We start from the raw sequence: 21896 nt of genomic DNA on the forward strand, positions 1-21896 counted from the left end.
TATATCTGCTTGCTTTGCTAGGCACTTAAGTTTTGGTGTGTTCAAAAGACTATAAATATTGAGTACACGTGAAGTACTCTGCCTATCAGGTGTCCTAGCTGCCTACTTTCTGAAAAGTATCAGAGGGGTAACCGTGTTTGTTGCTTTTTACAGATCCAGACTAAGAGTCCTGTGGCACCTTATAGGCTAACAGATGTATTGGAGCATAAGCTTTCGTGGGTGATTATTTTGCTCCCACTGGCATTGTTGCCTATTACTCTCTGTTGCATGCAGAGTGGATTTAAAAAGCCATTGGTTTTCAAAAAAATTCTTTTAACTTTAAACTTGTTTATAACTTATTTGAAGTTAAAACTTTCTGTCTCAAGGACTATGCTTATATAGATTCAAACTGAAAAAGTTATTTCAATGTGAGATCTGTCTCATGCGCTGCATATGCAACTATCATGAAACTTGTACTTTTTATATTTTATTAAACAGCATATAAAAGACTGGCTAGAGAAGATAGACTATAACAGTACTGCTAATATTTGCCAAATCTCCATTTGATGGCACTAGGAGAACTTCACAGTCCTTTGCACTCCAGTGGAGGTTTAATAGGTTTTCTAATACATGAATATCTAGATCTTCCACCTGCCTTTTGTCCATTGTCTAGAACAGGAAGTCTAGCTTTCCTATTTGCAACCCCCAATCACGGTCTCAGATATTTGAATGAACTAGATCAGAAGATGAAACTAATTATCCATGCTTACTGAGGACAAAACTCAATCACCACTTCAAAGAACTACTTCTAGGTAGTTGGCTTGTGATTTCCATGAGATCAGTGGTCCAACACAAGATTTAAATTCCAGCCCCAAAACTTACATTTCTGGGAATGGCTCAGTTACTGCTCTGAAATGGGTTTTGTCCAGTATGATTGAGGAATGAGTTATGCCCATTTCAAAAGAGCAGCTGCTACCTTAGTCGCAGAACGTTTTGCAAGAGCCAACATGTTAACCCTGGTGTCCTGAACTAATTCCAATTTGTGTAATTATATTGTCTGCCTCGGGTAATAGTTAACATTTTTATGGCTCTAAATTATAACAGATCCTTGATGTTTAAATAATGAATAATAGTCTTATCCATACTCTGTTAAGAGTTGCATCCAACTGCTGGAGACAGGAAACAATTGAACTACATGGAATAGTGACATGACCAGTCCACAACTTTGAATGCTCCCACCTTTGACTGCTAGCATTTAGCAGACATTTTTTTTCCTGTTTTCCCACAGCAACTACTCAAATTGAAATTTAAAATGGCCTGATGGCAGTTAGGAAACTTAGGTGCTATTCGTGGCTCTGCCACAGATTCTGGGCAAGTGACTTCACCTCTTTATTAAAAATGTTTTGAGATCCTCTTGCAGGACGCACACATTTGGTAACTGCACCTTTTCTATAAAAAGGGAAGGAATGTGCTCATCATCATTACTGTATTTGGCTGCTCTACATAAATGCTTAGGATTTGAACCCATCCTAAAAGTCAACCTGCAGTTCACTGTGTAACAATGAAATATTGTTTAACTCAGACAAATGTTATAATAAAATAACTAAATATTGAACAGACTCTGCACTTAAAAAGTAAAGGCTCTCTAAAGAAACACCCTAAGGTTATAAAACTATCTAAATTATATATTTAATTTCATTCCACAGCAATCAGGGCAAATGGTGAAAGCCTGGATGAGAAAATAGAGGCCAGCAAATATTTTTTCCCCTTAAGATCTTTCATTTTCCAAGGTACGAGTCAGCAAGTAATATATTTTAGGAGTAAACCCACATTTGTTAATAGGGCAATCCAATTACTAACAGTAGTATAAACCCCAGAACTTTAATATTAAATTAAGAGAGACTATCAACTTGAAAAAAAAATCACATCTGTCTAAAAATTTTGTGCTTATTAGTTACAAGTATCATAAAAGGTTAGTATAATTGAAAGGAGTTAAGAAATTTTTCCTTCTATTTTTCAAGTTCTACTTTGCACACTTGACACAGACAGTGTCACCTGTGAAGTCTTTCTCCCTTTGTGAAAAGATCCTTATGAACATCAGGAGGTGCAGAATACCTCTACAAATAAAAGAAAATACTATTTAAAGGGCACAATCATACTTAAAAAAAAAAAAAAAAAAATCATGAGGTCAGTATCCTTTAAACAAACACAAATTTGACAACTTTTAAAAACCTTGAGGGATACGGTCACCTTAAAATTGGCCCTACCTTTAACTTAGGTAAGAACAAGCTACTATTAAATGCAAGAATGATAGAAATGTTTCCACAACTTAAAAAAAATCCAATGTAAACAATTCTTAAAACATTCTGCTGCAGTATTTGCAACCAAAAAATTGCACGAAGAACCTGATAGTTAAATCAAATTATAAATGGTGTAAAACCAGCTTTATTAATTTTCATTGTCCAAGCTGGAGAGAAGATGGAAAGGAGGCAGATCATTCTTACCATCTTTTTTTACACTGGATTTCCAGTCTCCAAAACGGTTTATATTTTCTTGTTGTACATACTTTAAAATGAGCAATAAAGATGATAACCCTGATCCTGCCAAGATGCGGGTTCAACGGGACTACTCACTTCCTTAAAAGGTAAATACATGCATAAATCTTTGCAGGAGCTTAAGTTTCTTTATAGCAAGGTTTGACTCAATGATCTGGACGATGGCGTGGACTGCACTCTCAGCAAGTTTGCAGATGACACTAAACTGGGAGGAGTGGTAGATACACTGGAGGGTAGGGATAGGATACAGAGGGACCTAAACAAATTAGAGGATTGGGCCAAAAGAAACCTGATGAGGTTCAACAAGGACAAGTGCAGAGTCCCGCACTTAGGACGGAAGAATCCCATTCACTGTTACAGACTAGGGAACAGAGTGGCTACAGGGGTTACAGTGGACGAGAAGCTGGATATGAGTCAACAGTGTGCCCTTGTTGCCAAGAAGGCAAACGGCATTTTGGGCTGTATAAGTAGGGGCGTTGCCAACAGATCGAGGGACGTGATCGTTCTCCTCTATTCGACATTGGTGAGGCCTCATCTGGAGTACTGTGTCCAGTTTTGGGCCCCACACTACAAGAAGGATGTGGAAAAATTGGAAAGAGTCCAGCGGAGGGCAACAAAAATGACTAAGGGGCTGGGGTACATGACTTATGAGGAGAGGCTGATGGAACTGGGATTGTTTAGTCTGCAGAAGAGAAGAATGAGGGGGGATTTGATAGCTGCTTTCAACTACCTGAAAGGGGGTTCCAAAGAGGATGGATCTAGACTGTTCTCAGTGGTAGCAGATGACAGAACAAGGAGTAATGGTCTCAAGTTGCAGTGGGGGAGGTTTAGGTTGGATATTAGGAAAAACTTTCACTAGGAGGATGGTGAAGCACTGGAATCGGTTATCTAGGGAGGTGGTGGAATCTCCTTCCTTAGAGGTTTTTAAGGTCAGGCTTGACAAAGCCCTGGCTGGGAGGATTTAGTTGGGATTAGGTCCTGCTTTGAGCAGGGGGTTGGACTAGATGACCTCCTGAGGTCCCTTCAATCCTGATATTCTATGATTCTATGTTCTATTAACCTACTACTTGACTGGAATTACACCTACTTATGAAAAAGGCAAATTTCAACACCAGTGATAATAGTCAAAAACTTTAAATCCTAACTTCTCACAATTGCATCATCCAGAACTGTAAAAGGCTTTGACAATGACCATCCCCACTGCAAACCACAACTTCTGGTATCCAGGCTCTTCACTAGAATTAGGCAATCTGTTAGGAAAGGAATCTGAAAATGTATATTTATAATTTCACGTCAGTTTAACTCCTGTGCAGTTTGAAGTGTCTAATGGAGTTCTAATGCAAGCTATTAAGCTGCTCATCTACATGCGATAGCTCAATATCTCTCCGCATCATCTTCCAAACACAAATATATTCTAAAGTGTCATTGCAGAAAATGTCAGCAGGCTATAACCAGACACAAAATTTCAAGACAAACACATAAACGAAGACATTAAGCAGTCAAAGTAACAGTCAGATGAGGGTCTGAGTCTGCCATCTACTCCAGCAGAATTTTCAAGAAATGCAGGATCACTAACAAGTTTTACAGTTTTATGATAGTAATAAACACACTTCAATTCTACAGTATTTCATAGTAAGAAAGGACCGATTTTTTTACTGCCACTTTCTGGTGCTATTACCTGCCCTCATACTAACCAGGATGAAGGGAGATCCTGTATAGACAGATTTGAATGAATGGTACAGTTACAAAAATTCTGATGGATTTCTCCACTGAGGATGGTGTTCTGACCCTGGAGAAAGTTTACTGTAGCTCATTTTCTATAGAAAGACGTCACTCTCTTTCCAATTCGGGGAAAGAAAAAAAAAAAAAAAAAAGCCAAACATTTTCCAAACAAAATATATTTCAGATCCTATTCCTGGTTCAAGTCCTTTAGAAATACAGAAAACTTCAAAACAAAAAGACAATCATTAAAAGATACAACTGCTAAAGAACTGTAATAAAGCCAGTGCACATGTTCTCACTTACTGCTATAGATATGGTAGCTTTATCACTCCTTATCTTCTGCCCACATTGGTGCTAATATATAGGTTCTTCAGTCCCTGAATCTTCTTTTGCCTAGTCGGTCCTGGTACTTGGCAGGAGAACCAAAACTTCTCACACTTTCCTCCTAAATTCCCAGTGCTCCAAGGGAATGGACTCTCCAAGCCCTGACAAACTCAGACAGCAAAATTGGCTTTTCAAACTCTGCAAGAGAGTGCCATCTCTCTTTCAGCCTTCTGAAAGCTGCCATGCGTCTCCTTGTGAATTTTCCTCTAGTAATCTCAAACCTTCATAGATTCACCGGTGTCACATTTGTCCCAAAGTAACTAATCTGATAAACCTGTCAGCATGCTGCATTTTCAAGCTATGGAGAAATCAATTAAACCACCTCTGGGGGGGGGGGGGTGTCTTATCCACCAAAAAGTGCTTTTACCGCCACCAAAACAGCCTGTCAGCGTCCTGTACCAAGAACAACTTTAACCAAACAGCTGCCATATTACATCTCAAAGCCTCATGTAAGTGGCCAGGCCTTTCCATTACTGGAAGCCCTTCTTATTTGAAAATCTACCAAACTACATGCAGCAATGACTGTTTCCTTATTATGGCGGGGTTTCACACAAAGGACTCAATCTTTATTACAATTAAGAAACTGATCTCTTTACATTCTTATATTCACAAACTATGATCCCAGTCCTATAATCTTATCTATGCAGGCAGATCCTTGTGCCTGTGTGTATCTGATTTCAGGATGGGGACATAGGGTAGCAATTTTAGAGGTATAATCTAAAGATTGGTAGAACGAATATTTTTTAAAATAAACCTTTCCGGGCTCCAATGATGATACAAAAACCTTTAACAGCCCTTTCAGCGAAGGGCTTTAGCACTGCTGAAATTCCAGCATTAAAATGGGCAACTTAAAAAAAAAAAAAAATCTGGGTTATTGACATTGTGAATCTGATTTTCAAGTTTCTCTTTGCCCATTCTGTTCCTGAGAGCAAATAAGTTTCTGGAACAAAAATTAATAGGATTAATTTTGTTTCACTTCTTTTACTGAGGGGAAAGGAAAGGGAGTTAGAGATGGGAATCGAAGTGTTGCATTTTGTGCTACGTCACCCTTGACAGTTTTTCATTTAAAATACAGGCATCATACACATTGCCCCATGTTAATCAATAAGCAGATCAGTCTAAAAAGAAGATAGATATACAAATATTGCACCTGATAGTTCTGTACTTTGAACTCATGTATTTTCTGTAATTATAAACCTGGTCAGGTATATTTCATGTTATAACCATTAGCATCAATGGGAGCTGCGTGTATATTATAGGGAGAATAAACTCCTAACAAATGACCTCTACATAACCTTAATAGGCAAATAAAACATATTTTACTTTCTTCTTCAAACGAGTTTTGACAGCTAACCACTGGCATGGTATAGTTAAGTGGGGGCTGTAACTAAAATCTTTACAACATATTCCAGTGATATCTGAAGCCAAAATATATCAAAGGTCACCTTGTATAAAAGAGCCTTATTGTTTGCGTGTATACTTAAACAAAACCTTTGTTGGCACAGGTAGAAATGGGAGTCAGTGAAATTCAATTTAACTCCTGGGAATGGCAACAACATTACAAAGGTGGATTATTGCGTAAGTAGTACTACAGACTTACGGCAACCAGTATTGTCAGTTTGGAAAATGAATGGGGTCATAACATATATATGTAAAGCTGCGGGCTATATTTTCTCTTATGAACTAGATCAGATATTACCTGACTCAATGAATTTAACTTCCCCTAGTGATTAAGTTACTTTAATTAGTAGCAGACCAATATTTATAGTAGTACCATAGCTTTAAGCAAAGCACAACAAAAATGTCAATATTAAGAGAGAAGAACAGAATCAAATATTTCAGTTTTTCCAAGTATGTTGGCTCAGAAGATAACGGATGTAAAAATGGAATCCACGTTCCCACTATGCCACCTGTTTAAGGATACAGGAAGATTCTTAGATCTGAATAGTGCAACACCAAAACCTTAGACTTTTAAAAACTGAATTTACTTTATGCTGTTTATCATTTGCACTTCATTCTGCTTGGATAAGAAAGCCAGGCTGTTTAGTTTCAAATATTATTTCTAGTCCGTTTTGATTCATGGTTCTCATGCTAGCACTATATTGCTGTGTTCATGTACACAACATCATAGAACACTATTTAAATACACAACAAAAACCCCACATACTGCAAAACCTCACCAGGAAGCTTTTATTTGGGATCTAAACAGCATGCCTTTTCTTTCAAAAGGTATCCCTTCACCATGTTATCTGGAGTCCAGCAACATAAATGCATTGAAGATAATATAAATGAAGTTACGATTTTCAAAAACAAAATAAAAAAACTGATATACTTGATGAGTCCTCCCTGCTCCCCTCCCTCAAATGTTTAGTTTATTATTTGATGTTTGATTATGTTGATAAGAAAACTCATAAAACATGTTTTGCTGGCTATAGGAGTACTTTGGCCTGTCTCTTACCAATTGTCTCTTACCACTGCCGATTACTGCAGAAGAAAATATATGACATCTGGATATAGTTTTTCGTAATCAGTTGCTCGAGTTAACTATCCTTTTTTATTATAAAAAAAATAATGAAAATTTTACTAGAATGGTGTACTTTGCACATTTGGTCTTCAGTCTTACAAACTGAATTTTCTTTGTTCCAAATATGTGCTTAGTTGGAGAGATCTGCAAAGCATTTTAACTGTGCTCTCTCAGTCTTTTAAAGATATTTAACATAGAATATGAATACCTTCTTTGAATGCCAAGCCAGCCATGCATCGAGTATAAAAGACTAACAACAAATTTTAAATATTCAATCCATACCATCAGCAGGCCAGTAAGAATTCTAACTTGTATTCACCATAATATCCATCAAATGCAAAAGATATACTTTTCATACACTAAAAATCATTTTAAATTTTTGATGGGGGCAGAGATTACATAATGGAGAATAGAAGACAGTATGAATTTCTGCATGATAATTTTATTTTAGAAGCACCTTTGGAGAGTGTATCTTCTGCAGTTAGATGGGCAAATATTGTAGACAGTGAACTTTCTCAATTGCATCCTGCAGGATTTAGGAAAATAACAGATTTTAAATCACTAGAAGAACATTGTCTCTATGTGTGTGTATAAACTCAAGTCAAAAGATGCATTTGAGGATTCTTGTTATATGAAATCCCAAAGAATCACATCTGCTTCTAGAACTGTGCAGCATGGTTTTGATTGACTGTAAGCTCTTTGGGGACAATAACTATCTTTTAGTATGTGTTTGTATAGCACCTAACACAATGGAGCCTTCAGTCTTGACTGGACCCTCTGGGCACCACTATAATACCCATTAAACCTGAAATTTCAGTCTACTTTATTAAAAACATGTGCATCCAACAGAATCCCAAGTGTGATGGGGTATATAGATCCCACTGGACACAAAAGGTGCCAGAGAGGCCCTGGTGGTAGAGCTCACCCTGCCTCCCGGCCCTGTCAATCTTGTATGATAGGGAGGAGACCTTTAAATGGGAGGAAGCAGTAGTCGAGGGAAAGAGAGCAAAACTGTCTTAAGCAGCAGAACGCAGGAGAGACTCCTGAAGCTGTGGAGGGAACTCCTACCCACGAGATCTTCAGCCAGACCCTGAGGACAATACAACAGACAACAGGATAAGATGGACACTGACCCTGACTCGGAGACCCAGCCAGAGCAACTTCCACAACCTGCCCCATCTCCCCCCATGTTGTAGATGAATCGTAGGCAGCAGTGTAGACTCACTGTCCCCCCTCTTTGCTGGAGCCACAGGGAGGGAGTATCCCTGAATACATTAGTGTTTGTGACTTTCATTTTGATCACCTATCTGGAGAAGCTTAAGAAGGCCCATCAAGGGCAGAGCCACCCCTGCCTCCGCCCGCTTTTGGTAACTTGGGCTTATGCTAGGATCACCCACTGTAGATAACTGGACATGGTCAGGTCCTCCCTGTGGGAAGAACCATCGAAGACCTCGTTATACCAAAACATCTATTCAACAGAATTTTTTTTCCTGTTATGGCAGTACCAACACGTCACCTTATTTACACTTATGTTCAGTTTTGCATTTAAAGCAGAAGTTCAAGATCTTTGTTTGAGAGGAAAAAAAAAAACCCAGAATATCTGCCCCCCAATTTCCACCATCTCGGAGTAAAGCTTGCATTTTCTCCAGTTTTTTTTTTTTAATTGGTTAGTTAGTTTGCATTCTAATCAATTAAAAACTGGCCTCCTAGAAGTTCACATACTGAGTCTCAAAATTTTTGAACCCCACTAATTTAAAAAAATCGCAAACTGTAAAGCGTTAAAAAAATGTACATTGTGAGAATTTGGTGGATTCTCTGGGGTAATGTAATAAATTAACAAAATAATTAGGTTTTTACATCACAACTTGGTTTGTGTCACGCTTAGCTGAGGGAGATTATGATTTACGACAACCTAGATCTTCTATGAAGCAGCTGCCATTGGCTCATCATTGTCTAGGAGCCCAGTGAAACTGTTCAGCGAGTTCAGTAGTGCTCCTGAACCATTTGAATAGTTTCAGTCCAGGAGACCTTCTTCAACACAGCAGCTGTTTTGCTGAAGACCAGGATCTACGGGAAACCATTCAACTGAATTAGAAGATGTGCTACTGAATGGGTTAAACAACTTCACCAAGATCCTCTGCTGGCTCCTGAGCCCACTGAACAGTTTCAAAGTGACCCTGGTCCCCTCTGAAATAACGGTTGGTTTGTCAGAGACCAGGAGCTCCACGAGAGCAGTCACCACTAGAACATACCTGAACTCTGGCCGAGCAAGAATGCCAGCTTTCCATCCCCTCCCCAAAGATGTGTAAGTGTGATTTTCCAGAAGAGTGCAAAACAGGGGAGAAGGCTTAGAGAAATCTGGCTGTTTATGGTGGTAGGCAGTTTGGGATACAGGATTCTGAAAGGCTGGCATCCCTACTATAACAGAGTTACAGCTGCAGTTTATTGTTGATGTTGCATGGTTATTCTAGTGTTAAAGTGAGAGTCTGGCTGAAGGAGTAAATTATGTCATGTTAGATGCCTTAAAACTTTTTATTATTTCTTTGCTTTGGTGGTTGTGTGTTAGGCATGTTATGCCTAGAGCAGTGGTTCCCAAACTGGGGTTCACAGAACATTACAGGGGGTTCACCAGAAAAATTTCACTAAAGGTGGACAGAGGACCCCGGGCATTGGAGACAGCAGGCGTGACCTGGTTGCAGGGCAGACACCCCGAGCCCCAGGGAGAGCGGGGCCAGGCAGTTGGGGCTGGCAGCCCGAGTCCCGGTGCTCAGCAGGGGAGCCGGCAGCCCAAACCACAGCGCTCCCCACCCAAAGCTGGCAGCCCGAGCCCCAGGGAAAGTGGGGCCGGGCAGTTGGGGCTGGCAGCCCGAGTCCTGGTGGTCAGCGGGGGAGCCGGCAGCCCGAACCCCAGCCCGAGCCCCAGGAAGAGCGGGGCCGGGCAGCTGGGGCATCCATCACACTGAAGAAATTTAAACTTTAATCCCTGAAAATATTCATTTTTAGGAGGGGGTTCACGAGATTTCACAATTTAGTGAAAGGGGTTCACGGGCTGTTAAAGTTTGGGAACCACTGGCCTAGAGCAACCTTACACTTGGGGGTGAGGGATAGCTCAGTGATTTGAGCATTGGCCTGCTAAACCCAGGGCTGTGAGTTCAATCCTTGAGGGGGCCACTTAGGGATCTGGGGCAAAAATCAGTACTTGGTTCTGCTTGTGAAGGCAGGGGGCTGGACTCTATGACCTTTCAGGGTCCCTTCTAGTTCTAGGAGATAAATATATGGAGATATCCTAAAAAAACTACACATCATATTTTGTGCATTAATATACATATGTATACACACTGCCAAGAAACTTTGGGAGACTGAATTATGTCAAATATTAAGAGTAACAATGAATATACATTAAGTAACATTTATATGCCTTTATAATCTGGCAAAATCATCCCCAGACCAACAAAAGGCAAATCTACATCCTAGGGATTATATCACTACCAAATGTCATGTTTATGAACTTTCACTGATATGGTAGGGCAGTTAAATTCCAAAGTATTTTTCTGCAAAGAAAATAAGCATTTTCTGGACTATCTTATATTGAAAAAGGGCTTGACTGTTTTTGATTAAACTTAAAAGAAACCCCTTCCTGCTAAAGAGCAAGCATACCAAATTTGAACCAAAAGAGTACAACTTTGAGGGTTATAAGGCAGTGACCGTACCATTTATAAGAAAAATACACATGCAACCACATTTAGATTGTAAACTCTTTGGGGGCAGGGACAGTCATTTACCATAAATCTGTACAGCATTTAGCACAATGGGTCCCAGACCTGGTTGGCCGCTGACCTATATCACAAAGAGTATGTAATAAATAATAATATGCATCACTATGCACACGGTCTATATTGCCTTTACATTTGACTGATTAGAGTTAAAATGTACTTTTCCATGAAATAGAAAGACAAAACTAAAGCAAACCTTAGAAGTGATTCAATAGAATCCTCTTATTTGAGCCAGCACAACAGACAGTTTAAAACTGCTTTCCACAATTAAACCTGGACACCCTCTATGCTCAGGGCAGGATATTGAGAATCAAAGTGAAACAAAATGGGAGGAAATTTTTGACCCTCTGCATTCCATCTTGATTTCTTCTTCATTTGAATCATTATTTTGACAATCCTGCACTCACCCAAGTAAGCCACAAGAATCCCATTCATTTCAACGGGAGCAGGCTACAAGTCCTTACCTTCACTAGGAAGGCGGTGTGGCTAACGTGGTAAAATCCTAGTGGAGACAAGGCAAGTTATAGCTTTCACATGAGTTAGAAGGTTGAGGTAAACCCCAGGCTCCCCCACTAGTCTTTACCTTAACTTGCTGACACATATTAAGGCCATAACCCAACTTGTTGTCAGTTTGTAGGAGTGGGACCCTAATTTCCTTTGTAACTTCAAATGGATAGATTTCTCAATTTTCTGTTCTATGCTGCTATGTAGTGGTGCTGGAAAATGTTAAATAGCTGCAGTATTTTCCTCCAGAAGTGGTTATATTTCGTTGGTATCTGAAAAGATTCCTGTATATCTGTAATTTGTAGTGTACCTTGGGATATAAGGCACTATCTTAACCTATCATTTCCTGCTACACAAAACTGAACAGTTTTGTGATGGGGTGTACCAACCTCACACTAGGCTGGAAGAGGTTAATGGGAACCTGTGGCCACAATCAGCCTCACTCAGATACGCTCACGATTCTTTACACTGGTGGAAGGACATACAGGGAGCAGAAGACTCCTGCTGAGTAGGGGCTGTCTTGTGAAAGGAGTGGAGAAAACAGCCCTCCAGCAGAACCAGCTGGATAGCAGAAAATGCTAAGAAGCTCTGGAAGAGGCGTACAGAGAGCATACAGGGAGCCCACAAACAGGCTAAGGCAAAAATCCAAGAAAAAACAAGGTAGAAAGTAGGCAAGGGAGGCAGATGGGGTTGGTGTAGTCAGGCCTTCACTGTCTTCTTGTCCAGGGAACCTCGGATAGGCAGTCGAGAGGGAAGCCTTGGGTTCCCCTACCAAGAAAGGTTTAGCAAAAACCACCCCCACCCCAGTACCATGGAGGTAAGGACTAGCGAGCCCGGACTCAGACTGAAGGGCCAATGTGAAGCTGACAGACTACTATTTGTCGGACAATTGGTACGCTAGGAGGGATGGAACTCTGACATCCAGAGAGAAGGCCAACTTGCAAGAAGCAGCATACCACTGGAAGGGCTGTCAGCAGGGTGTGCTAAAGGAGGAGAGCATGCTACACCATGCCTAGCCAACAGAGGGTGCACCAGCAGGTGAGTCACACGTACATTTAAAGGCTGGATTCAATGGAAATGAGTCACGGTTGGGTAGGGTAAGATAAAAAATTTCATTTTGTTTAAAAAGCTTTTAGGGGGGAAAAAATCTACTAATGAAATTTTTTTTTTTTTTAAATCAGTGACTACATCTGGATTTAAAAAAGTTTCCCCTGCATCATTTGCAATTCAAGGCTAGAATCATTGTGCTAGTTCATGACTATTGAATAGTATCGGGCTGCTCAGCCTATCACTGACTCAGAAAAGAAAAGAATCACTGCATTCATCTTCTCTGCAAACATCCAAAAGAGGTGCCTCAGGTAAGACAAGTTCATTCAAATGTATCCATTTAACAACAGAAACAGAACCATAGCTAAGATTGGTGTTCTGTAAATGAGCACAAAAAGACTAAGGTGTTCACAAAGGGGCTCCCTGATTCATGTCCATAGCTGACAAGGTAATATCCCAGGCTTGTCATCCTAGGAGATTTCAACGTTCACACCAATACTGCAGATGCAAAAACCCAACAACTCACTGACTCAGCTGCCTCCCTATAACTTTCATGGGTTACCTCTGCTCCAGCCAACACAGCCAGTACAGTCTGGACTTGGTTTTTGGATTAAATGTCAACAGTGCACGCTGTCTTGGACTCACCTCATTAAAAACAGTAGTCAGAGCTCTCTGAGCAAACAGGCAACAAGACCAATGACTCGGATTAGACCATGAAGGCTCTTAGCCACTCATCAAATTCCAAAGCATGCTAAAGGACAGGAAGAACGCTCCCTGTAGGACAAAGAATCAAGGATCTAGTGAATCATTTATCACTTACACTAGCCTCAACCATCAATACACTGGCCCCCCAAAACAGCCCCTCCCTCACCATTTCCCACATAGATCTCCTTGGTTTTCTGACACCCTGCACCAGGTGAAGAGAGAGGGTCAGAAACTCAAGGACTGAAATCAAAGGCTGAAACAGGTTGAAATATACATTTCTCGAAGCCTATGCTGAGGTTGTATTACAGCAGCCAACATAACCTTCCTATCACTCCACTGAAGCTGCCAAATCCCACCTAAGGAGCTATCCTAGGATGATAAACCGGTTCACGAAACCTGAGTGCCTACAGCTCACAACAGAATCTATCATGCTACTTCACTGAACAGATCACACACACAGGAAGGCTTTTCAAACAGCATGGCTCCACTCCGCCTACTAGCCAGCAACCAACTTGTCTGCATTCTCATATTCCTCGTGAAATACTGGACACACTAAAGGAGTCTCAACCCAAGACCTGAGAATACCCTAAAAGGTGAAAGTCATGAGCAATCAATGGCACTTGTGGCTGAAATAGCCAATGCCTCATTTAGGGAAACAATCTTCCCTTCCTCCTTCAAACATGCAATAGCATGACAGACACTGAAGAAACCCACACGGACACATCAGTTCTAGCTAGCTACTGCCCGGGATCAAACTAATTTCTGAGCAAGCTCAGAGGACCAAGCCAAAGGCCAACTACAAGCTCAGTTAGTTGAAGTCAATATCCTAGAACTGGCACAAATCTGGATTCAGGCTAGGACATGGGAGAGAAACAGCTTTAGTGGCACTGAAGGATGATCTCCTGCTGTTAACGGATGATGGGCAGCCATCCATTTTCATCCTCCTGGACCTTTCTATAGCACTCAACACTGTTGACCATAAGAAACTTCTGTTCTACTTAAGAGAGGTGGCAGAGGTCCAGCAGAATACACTAAAATAATTTAAATCCAAGAATCATAATGGGTCACTATGCCTCTGCCACTAGACCCTTCACTTGTCAAGTCCCACATGGATCAATTCTCTCTCCAGTCCTATTCAACATTTATCTCCAGCCACTAGGAGAACAGGTAAAATGCCATAAACTACGGTACCGGCACTAAGTGGATTACACACAGCTCTACCTTTCTTTCACCCCCACACAACTGTAGCACTACCACCAAGATAGTTCAATGCTTGGACAAGATCAGATCACAGATGAAGAAAGAGCTGGTAGAAGCTAGAGCTGAGTATGACAACATGAACTAGTAGGCAGAGGAAAGCATTTTGCACCATAATTGTAAACTATTCAGTCTCCTTTGGTTGAAGACACACACCCATAGCCGGCCAATTCAGTTCCTACTTTAGGAGTGCTCTAGAGTAGCTTCCCATAGAATCTCTGGTCAAGTTCAAGTCTCTGTACTTATATTCAAAGGTACTCAATGGGCTAGTGGTCCCAATATATTTAAAAGATTGCCTAGAGCTCTGCAATGAAGACCAGGGCTGACATATCCACTCCTCAGGCACAGTGAAACTTCTGGCCTGGAGGAGCCAGAGCTTTCTTGGGGTCCAAGCTGAGACTGTGGAACAAACCCCTACAGGAACCAAGGACCATCATAAACCTCATGACCTTGCACTCCAAATGTCAGGCATACTTTGACCTTTCCTTCTCTGTTTAAAAATAAATGAGATTCCAAACCCTACCAAAACACTGCTCTACACACACAGTTCTCCCCCTGGGGAGGGGATGAGAGAAAATGAACCACACATGACAGATATTAGTCACACTTAATGCACTACTGGAAGGCATTCAGATACTATGGTGATGAGTATAAGAACCTATACATAATATAATAGAATTTTTAAGATCTCTGTATCCATGCCAATGAAAAAGTTGCTGCTAAGTTTAAGTAATAAGAACTACTACTCACATAGGTTTAGAAAAGTTTCTCCTAGATACAGACCTAGAAGCTCTCCAAAGTTACCCATCACTATAGATATTTTCAAGATAATATTTTATAGTTTAAAGCCTCTCAACATATTGATATAGCATTTTTCCCAAACACAGATTATATTTTATCTAAATCCTAAACTTTTTTTTAGATCAGCATTGCAGTAAAGAGAGAAAGACACTTCTATCGGCAGCTCCTGTCCGGGAAAACTCCCTCAGTGAGGGAAAGTTCCACATTAGCCCTGTAACACTCATATCTATGAAAGTAACAATTTCATTCCAACCTCTAGCATATTACTCAGCCTAACAAGAATGGGGGAGGGACCACATGAATACCACTTCTTTTTCTGAATATGGATGGGAAATGATTCATTCACACCTGTGAAAGTGGTGGCTATGGCCCATGGGCAACTACTAAGTTCTTATACTTACAAGGTGCCTCAATGGAAGCAATAGAGCGAGCAAAGGTTTTACAATTACAGAGGGTACAAGGGAACCTAGATCAGCCAATTCACAGTGATATGCTCTTTTCCCCTAAATACTGTTGGCATCAAGTAATCCTTTCAGTCCACTTATTTACATAGCCCAACAGGGTGCACATATACACGTAAACACAACATGCTTGCATAAGATCTATCCCGACATAACACTCAATTGGGAAGAAACAGGAGGGAAAGAGACTTTAGATTATTTTATAAAGGAACGCGAAGGAAGCTGGTTCGGTATGTTTCAGACATTTAGATACCTCCTTTTTATTTAGGATTTCCTCATTCAAATTGCAACAGCCCCAGAAACAATTCCACCCACCCCAAGATGAATACCCACAAACCAACCATCCTCATTCACATTCATTTGAACCAACTGGGGTTGTGAGCCAATGTTTTGAACTACATTTTGATGAGCCATAAAGCCCCACTTCTCTCCTCTCCCCCCTCCAAAAGACATCCTTCTCACCCAAGCATCCACCCCAACACAACACAAAACACACCCAGGACACACAGCCCGGCTGGATTTTAGGGTAACCAGCTCCCAGGACCGAATGAGGGAAAAGCCACAGGAAGAGTTTGACTCACACCCTCGTTAAGGGGGATCTCCACATGCGATGCCCAATAACTCACACCCCACCCGTCCACACTATGAAACCCTCACCCCAGCCCTGCTGACTTCCCAGGCAAACACCCCACAGAGCTAATGGGGGGAAGCATCTGCCCCGTGGTGGGATAGACCAGTGTGAAGTGCCTCTCTAGGCGCCCCCCTTGAAACGCTCCCCCCCCCCAGCCCCACAGGCTTCCCAGGCACCCCCCTCCCCACAGAGCAGGGCACAGCGCCTCCCACGCGGGGCGTGTAACCATGTGAACGCCCCCCGCAGATGGGGGAGGGATAAGCACGGGGCGGTGATAGTGATGCAGCAGCCGCCGCCCTCCCCCCCGCTGCTACCCCGCTGCCGCCCTCCCAACGGCGCCCCACACGCACCCCAGCTGCGGGAGCATCCCCCAGGGACAGAACAGTCTATGCGCGGGGGGGGGTCACATGGCGCCCCGGCCGGCCAGCCCAGCGGCGGGAGCGGGTGTTGAATCGCCCCCCAGGACCGGGACCAGGAGCGAGACGTTTGTTTACCTCAGGAGCGAGCGCGCCTTTGTGCGTGCCCCGCCGCTGCTCGGCTACCGCGCACCTCGGGGGCGGGGCGGCTCCGCTCCGGATGTGGCAGGAAGGGACACCTGGGCTCCGCCTCCCGCAGCCCGCGCTGGCGGCTCCCTATCTGGCAGCGGCCCCACCCCCATTGGCTCGCTCGCGCCCGCCCCGCCCCGCCCCGCCGCGGCCGCCGCCAACGTTCGGCCGCGTTTGAATCTCTCCCGGCTCAGCGCCCCGGGCCGGGCTGAGGAGCCGAGCTGGGGGGAGGGGCGCAGGGGCTGTCTGTTATTGTCGGCCGGCGGCGGGGGAGCAGGGAGGCGGGGCTCTGCCATGACGGAGCCGGTGGGGCGGGGCTGCTCCGCCCCTCGCTCCCGCCTCTTCCCGCCCCCCTCGCTGGCCCCTACCCAGCCCGTTAATTGTGACCTCTCACAGCCTTCCCCACACATACACACAGCGCAGATCGCTGGGGCCTTCGCCCCTCCACCCCCGGCTGGCGAGCGGCTGCCTGGGGGCCGCACGTCCTCCCCTGAGCCAGCTGCATTACCCCTGCCCCTCATTAATCCTGCTCCTCCATCCCCGAGTGCTCCCCGCATTGCCCCTCCAGCCCCCGTGCATTGCCCCAACCCCTCCGCCGCAGTTAATTCTTTCCTCTCCATTGCCCCACCACCTCCAGCCCCTGCATTGCCCTTCCTCTTACCACCAGTTAATTCCTGCTCCTCCATCGCCCCACCAGTCTCTCCAGCCCCTGCATTGCCCCTCCAGCCCCCGTGCATTGCCCCAAACCCTTCACCGCAGTTAATTCTTTCCTCTCCATTGCCCCACCACCTCCAGTCCCTGCCTTGCCCTTACCACCCGTTAATTCCTGCTCCTCTATTGCCCCACCGCCCCCCACCAGGCTCTCCAGCCCCCGTGCATTGCCCCAACCCCTCCACCACAGTTAATTCTTTCCTCTCCATTGCCCCACCACCTTCAGCCCCATGCATTGTCCTTACCCAGGGCCGGCTTTAGGCCAATTCAACCAATTCCCCTGAATCGGGCCCCGCGCCTAAGAGGGCCCCGCACCCAAGCCCCGGCACAGCATACCGGCAAGAGCCAGTGCGCCGTACCGGGGTGGCCCGGCTTCCCCAGGGGGCAATTTAAAGGGCCTGGGGCTCCCAGCATGGGCTGGAGCCCCAGGACCTTTAAACTGCACCAGAGCCCCACTGCTGGAGCCCTGGGGTAGGGCTGCGGGGCTCTGGGGGCTATTTAAAAAGTCCAGGGCTCCCATTGCTTCTACTGCCTCAGCCCTTTAAATAGCCGCTGGAGCCCCGCCGCTTCCCCAGGGTTCCCGCAGCTATTGAAAGGGCTGGGGCGGTGGAAGCAGGGGAGCCCCAGGCCCTTTAAATAGCCCCCAAAGCCCTGGTATAGCGGGGGCTCCGGGGGCTATTTAAAGGGCCGGGGCTCCAGATGCCTCTGCTGCACCCCCTGCCCGCACCGGCCCCGCACCCCCTGCCCTGCCCGCAGCCAGCCCCTGTCTCCAGCCAGCCCTGCCTGCATCAGCCCTGCACCCCCTGCCCTGCCCGCACCAGCCCCGCCCCCCCACCCTGCCTGCAGCCAGCCCTGCACCCCCGCCCACAGTCAGCCCCTGCCTCACCCCCTGCCCTGCCTCCAGCCAACCCCTGCCGCACCCCCCTGCAGTCCTGCCCGAAGCCAGCCAGCCCCACACCCATCCCTGCCCACACCAGCCCCGCACCCCCTTCCCTGCCCGCAGCCAGCCTGTCTGCAGCCAGCCCCACACCCCCTGGGTGCAGCCAGCCAGTCTCTAGCCAGCCCCGCACCCCCTGCCCTGCCCGCAGCCAGTCCCTGTCTCCAGCCAGCCCCACACCCTCTGCCCTGCCTGCAGCCAACCCCTGCCACACCCCCCTTCCTGAAGCCAGCCAGTCCCTCTGTCTCCAGCCCTGCCAACCCATGCCGCACCCCCCTGCGGCCCTGCCTGAAGCCAGCCAGCCCACCCCACACACCCCTGTCTCCAGCCAGCCCCGCACTCCTTGCCCTGCCTGCAGCCAGACCCTACCTCCAATCAGCCCCTGCCCTGCCTCCAGCCAGCCCCATGTCCACTGGTGCCCTGCAGTTCCCAGGGCAGTAACCCTGCACACCTGCTTCAATGAGGGGGGCAGGGAGCAGCTGGGATCCACACATGTGCACACCGGGTGACCAGACAGCAAGTGTGAAAAATCGGGACAGGGGGTGGGGGGTAATAGGAGCCTATAAAAGAAAAAGACCCCAAAATCGGGACTGTCCCTATAAAATCGGGACATCTGGTCACCCTAGCACACGCCCAGGAGTGAAGGGGACCCACACATGTGAAACGGAGCTCATTAATAACCGATCAACAGCATATATGATGCAATGTACATAATATATAATTTTATTATTTATATAGTTATGGAAAGTAAATAATACATGGAAGAAATGAAAGGCTTTTTTTTACATGTTTTTTTTTGGGGCCCCGCCAAAAATGTTCGAATTGGGCCCCGCACTTCCTAAAGCCGGCCCTGTCCTTACCACCAGTTAATTCCTGCTCCTCTATTGCCCCACCATCCCCCAGGCCATTCACCCCTTGCATTGCTCCTCCAGACCATCCCCCAGCACCAGCACTGCCCTAATCCCTCCACCCCCTATATTGCTCCTCCAGACTCCCCCTCAGCCCCTGCATTGCCCCTATCATCCAGTTAATTCCTACTCCTCCATTGCCCCACCCTTCCAGGCCCTCCACCCCCTGCTTTGCTCCTCCAGTCCCCCCCCCAGCACCTGCATTGCCCCAATCCCTCCACCACCTACACTGCTCTTCCTGCCCCCAGCTCCTGCATTGCCTGAACCCCTCCACCCCTGCATGCCCCCCAGCTCCTGCATTGCCTGAACCCCTTCACCCCTGCATTGCCCCCCAGCTCCTGCATTGCCTGAACCCCTCCACCCCTGCATTGCCCCCCAGCTCCTGCATTGCCTGAACCCCTCCACCCCTGCATGCCCCCCCCCAGCCCCTGCATTGCCCCTCCAGGCCCTCTCCACCCCTGCAGTGCCCCTATGCCCCAATTAATTCTTGCCTCTTCATTGCCCTACCACCAATTAATTCCTACTCTTCTATTGCCCCTCAATCCCCTGCATTACCCACACCCCTCACTTAATTCCTATGCATCCATTGCCCATTACCCCTATGTCAGTTCCTACCCCTCCATTCCCCCTGGCCCTGCAACTACCCCCACCCAGTTAATTCCTACTCCTCATTGCACACCACCTTCAATTACCCCAACCCATTTTATTCCTACCGCTTACTCCATGCCCCCTAAAAACTCCACTGTTACCCCATTTCCCCCACACACAACTCAGTTCCTCAATCCAGCTTTCACCCTGCCGTCAATTCGCTTAATTTCTCTCCCATTTCTCCGATTCACACTCTATCCCCATATATTGAATCAATCCCTCCACCCTATCTAATTTCATTTCCCCCATACAAACTTCATTTCCCCACTCCAAATTCAACCCATTTGACCCCGGCACCGTCCAGGCCCTGCCCACAATTCGAATGATTTCCCCAGGCACCTTTCTGCCTTCCCCCAAATTCAATCCATTTCTCGCAATTTTATTCCTCCACACACAGCTCACACCCAGCATACACACACTGCACTCCATTTCCTCCATGTACAACTCTTTCCATCTCCCGCATGCACAGATACCACTCACACAGACACCAGCACACCCACACTTCCTTCCCCCAGCACTCAGTACTCGCTCCATCCTCCCTCACAGGATGGTGCAAACTCCCCCAACCCTCTTGTATTTTGGGGGGTGGAGTAAAGCATAAGGCTTGTCCTGGCATACCGATCTTCCCCCAGTTTCTCTTTCTCCCCCCCCCCCGCCCCTCCGATTGCTGACCCAAAGATCTGGGTGTGTAGAGCTCAACTCCCCTTTATTCTCTCCTTCACCCCCAGATTATTTCAGATAATTGAAAAAAAAAATCAGCACATCCTTTTGATGCTTTAGGACATGGGGATTTTGCCAGCCACATGATGGCATTATGTCGTTTGAGTTGACTTGCCATGTTTGGCTCTGCGATCGGAAGAAAAAACTGGATATTTCTCTCTTTAAAAAAAATCTCCCTCTTCCCAAATTCCTTGTTGCATGGAAGTTTACGCTGATTAACACTGCAAAAAGTGCTTTGAGGGCAGACAAGGGGGAGTTGTCTCTCCAGCAGTTGAGAGACACAGGGAGAGCGGCAGAAAACAGCATGCAGCATAATCTATTTCAAATGTGTGTGAACAACCTTTCCCATCCCCCCTCCGCCCCACCTTTTACATATTTGTTTAAGAAATGGATACAAGATTTGCTAGTTTACTTACCAAACGGCCGTCCAGGGCTTCCTGTTTGACCAATGTCTGTGTGTGTGTGTTTTTTCCTTCTGTAGGTGGGGATTCTGCAGTGCTGCACAGACACACTGCAGCAACTCCAAAGCTGGAGGATAGTAAAGTGTGTTACTTACTAGAGAGGCTCTATATTACCACTAGGCGCTGGCAGGAGCAAAGAAGCATTTTTCTTAAAGAGACATGATTCTCCTCCGCTCCTCCCGCCCCTGTTGCCTCTTCCCAAAATACGGGAAACAGTAGGAGGTTGGACTGGGAAAATGGCATAAACAGAGGAGGTCAAGGTTAATATTAAGTGAGTAATTGAGTAAAAGCTTGACCATGACTCAGTGAAAAGCTGGAATTGCCCACTTTCGAAAGAATCTTTGCTACTCTTCAGATAAACGTTATAAACTGCCATATATTCTGCCTGAATATTTTCCTTGCCATCTTTACTTGTTAAATACTGTGCATGGGGAAAGAATAGTGACAGTGCAATGAAGTTCCAGGGAATAACAATAAACAATAATATGTAGCATCTTCCATGTGAATGAATTGCCTTATGGATAGGGCCCTACCACATTCACAGTCCCATTTTGATAAATGTCACAGTCATAGGACTTTAAAAATCTTAAATTTCACGATTTCAGATATTTAAATCTGAAATA

General features: G+C 45.2%; 1 protein-coding gene across 12 annotated transcripts in view; it reads right to left on the bottom strand.

Annotated features, from left to right (window-relative positions):
- Positions 1–21359, bottom strand: part of ADD3 (adducin 3) — a 169314-nt gene extending 147955 nt beyond the window's left edge. For 3 of the 12 annotated variants that reach the window (XM_054033710.1, XM_054033708.1, XM_054033705.1), the window contains exon 1: positions 21229–21359. The gene's annotated coding sequence lies outside the window, so the exon portion shown is untranslated. Of the gene's footprint in view, positions 1–13133; positions 13239–16837; positions 17031–21228 lie in introns of those variants that run through there. The other 9 variants (XM_054033713.1, XM_054033709.1, XM_054033704.1 and 6 more) reach the window with 6 other exon arrangements.
- Between the last annotated feature and the right edge of the window lie 537 nt (positions 21360–21896).

The sequence above is a fragment of the Malaclemys terrapin genome, chromosome 7 (assembly GCF_027887155.1).
Source record: "Malaclemys terrapin pileata isolate rMalTer1 chromosome 7, rMalTer1.hap1, whole genome shotgun sequence".
Lineage (NCBI taxonomy): Eukaryota > Metazoa > Chordata > Testudines > Emydidae > Malaclemys > Malaclemys terrapin.